The 2,908-nt window shown below is 56.3% G+C and overlaps 1 protein-coding gene across 2 annotated transcripts in view; it reads right to left on the reverse strand.

Annotated features, from left to right (window-relative positions):
- CTBP2 (C-terminal binding protein 2) overlaps positions 1-1,306 on the reverse strand; it is a 142,282-nt gene extending 140,976 nt beyond the window's left edge. Inside the window, exon 1 of one of the 2 annotated variants that reach the window (XM_074159238.1) lies at positions 983-1,306. The gene's annotated coding sequence lies outside the window, so the exon portion shown is untranslated. The remainder of the gene's footprint in view (positions 1-982) is intronic. The other variant, XM_074159237.1, reaches the window with a different exon arrangement.
- Between the last annotated feature and the right edge of the window lie 1,602 nt (positions 1,307-2,908).

The raw sequence follows: 2,908 nt of genomic DNA on the forward strand, positions 1-2,908 counted from the left end.
GGTATCTATTTGTAATTTTTTGGGGGGCTGAAAATAAACAACCTCAGAGCAGCACGCGGAAATCCGCGCACCTCCTTCTGCTTTTGCTTTCGAGGAGGGTTTGAATTTTCCAAGTCGGGGGGGGTGTGTGTGTGTAAAAAAAATAAAACAACCCAAAAATAAATTAATAAAATATAGCAATATTGAGGGGGGATGTAGCATTTTGAGCTCTGGGGGGTGGAAAGGCAGAGACGCAGCACGGCGTACCCTCCCGCAGGTTTTTTTTTGCGCGGGGGGGGGGGATAGGGGTGTTAAACGCGGAGAGTTGCTAAGAGATGGAGGGGGAGAGGGCGGTCATTCAAGCCCGAAGAAAAGAATTTTAAAAAAAAAAAAAAAAACAAACAAGAAAAAGAATTAAAAATAAAAAAAAAATAATTTAAAAAAATTAAATAGCGGGGTTTATAATAAATAACTAAATACACACGCACCCCCCCTTAAAAATAAGACCCCAACCTGGCGGATCGCGGACGCCTGCTCCGCGTCCCCCCGGCCGCCGCGTACGCGGCGTCCGGGGGGACGCGGAGCAGGCGTCCGCGCCGCGTAACGTGGCTCCCCCTCGCCCAAACTTTCCTTGTGTCGTGTCCCCCCCCAGAACACACACCACCACCACCCCCCCCCCCCCAACTCCCGCCGCCGTTAATCCCCCGGCAGATGTTGTCGGCGGCGCTAAGCACTAAGTAAACAATGCGCGGCCCGGCACAACAAAAGATTCCCCACTTCAACCCCGCCGCCCGCGCAACTTGCGCTTCCCTCCCACCACCATCACACCCCTCTGGTGGTTTTTTTTTTTTTTTTAATTTATTTTCTATTTTTTTTTTTTTTTTTTTTTTCCTTTTCCATCTCCATTTCCTTGTCCTTATCCTCCACGGAGGGCAGCCCCCCCCCCCCCATTCATCTCGCTCCCCCCCCCCCACCCGTCCCGTTCCCCCCCCCCCCCCCTTACCTGCTCCCGGCCGCCGCGGCTCGGCTCGGCTCGGCCCGGCCGCCGGCAGCCCCGCACCGCTCCCTCAGCGCCGCATCCCTTCCCGCATCCACCACCGGGCTCTGCCTGACGGAGATCCACCTTAAAAACGCCACCCGCTCACACACACACACACACACACAAAAAAAAAAAAACCCAACTTAATCCTTCCCCCCCCCCCCCCCTACACACACACACACACACACACACACACACACACGCACCCCCCCCTCTTTTCTCCGCTCTCCTGCTCCGCCCGCCGCCGCGCCGGGAGCGGACGGGGGCAGCGCAGCCCCGCCGCGGCGGGCAGCAGCAGCGGGGAGGATGCTAATTGCAACTTAGGGGTGGGGGGGGAGGGTCACTAGCTCTTTTTATTTTTTTCTCCCCCCTTCTTTTTATTTTTTCCCCCCCTCTTTTCCTCCCCTCTCTTTTTTTTTTCTTCGTTCCCTTTTTTTTTTTTTTTTTTTTTTTTTTTTTAAAGCCAGAAAAGGGGGAAAGTGCCCGGGCGGCGCTGGGCGGAGCGGACTCTCCCCCTTCTCCGCGCAGGGTGAGCGGAGGGAGAGGTAGGGGCTCTCGCTGCCTTTTTTTTTTTTTTTTTCTTTTTTTTTTCTTTTTTCTTTTTTTTTTCTTTTTTTTTTTTTTTTTTGGCAATAGGCGGGGTCTCTCCTTGCAAACCAATGACACAAACCCACATGGACCAGCCTCGCCCCCTATAGATACTCTTCACTACAAATAGGCTCTCTCGGGGGATTAGTGGATCAGCTAAAGTACAAACAGACGCAGCGAGGAAGGGGCGGGGGGGGGACGACGACGACGGCCGGCTGGAGGCGCCGGGGATGGGGGGGGACCCACCGGGCGGCCCCCGCGGGGAAGGGGCTCCGCGGGGCGCGGCGCCTGTTGCGCTCGGCGGCGGCCCGGGGAGGGGAGGGGATGGGGGGGGGGCGGGGGGGGGAGACACGGCACCAGCGGCCGCCTTTGTTCGGCCACCCGCGCTCAACGCGCCGGCGGGGGTTCCGCGCCCCCCCCTTCCCCCTACTCCCGGGTCCTTCCCCACCCGCCGGCATCCACCCCGGGAGGGGGGGGATGCTCTGTATTGGGCTGCGGGGTGTGTGGGGGGGGACACCCAGCGCAGCCCCCCCGGGATGTGGTACCCAAGTCCGGCCTGTGCCTCTTTGTATCTCCATCATCCCCGTCCGCTCCACTGGGCGATTTCTTCCGTCCCACCCCGCGCCCAGGGTTTGAAATTGATGTTGTGAGGCCGGGGAATAAAGGCCACCGGGTGTGCTGAGCCCCCGCCGCTGACATCTTAAAGACGGAGGGGCTGACACATCCATCCCCGCCGAGCCCCCAATTTGATGTGACTATGGGCTAATCACGCTGGGGCGTTGGGCTGAATGCGAGATAACGAGAGCGCGCTCCAACGTGCATTTATTTGTATCTGTATTCCGCATTACCCCCATAGATTTGGGAATTAATGTTTTGACAGACGTTCTTCATCTGCTTATCACAAGAACGTGGGCAGGTGGTGATCCCATCTTTTTGTTGTATAATCATCGAGCCTTCTGCATGATACGTATCCCGCGCTTCTCAATCAGCCTGGGAAAAAGCACACATTCCTTTTCTAGTCAAATAAAACCCTTGAACCAGATCAATTGTCCATCAAAATTAATAAGCGAGCCTCGGCTTTTTGTGGGGGAAATTACACGGCGAGGAGCCTAAAGATCTTCATTCTTATAAACGCGCATTATACCCTCGCTGGGTGTTTACACCGTGTCCTTAATTTCTCCTCCCGGCACCTGCTGCCGGGAGCTGCTACCTCTGTCCCGCAGAAGTTGAAGCCTGGTGTGGACTCCTCTCACCAGGATTCCCCGTGATGTAGGTGCCGAGGTGGCCACGGCTGTGGCCTCC

This window comes from Numenius arquata, chromosome 15 (assembly GCF_964106895.1).
Source record: "Numenius arquata chromosome 15, bNumArq3.hap1.1, whole genome shotgun sequence".
Classification (NCBI taxonomy): Eukaryota; Metazoa; Chordata; class Aves; order Charadriiformes; family Scolopacidae; genus Numenius; species Numenius arquata.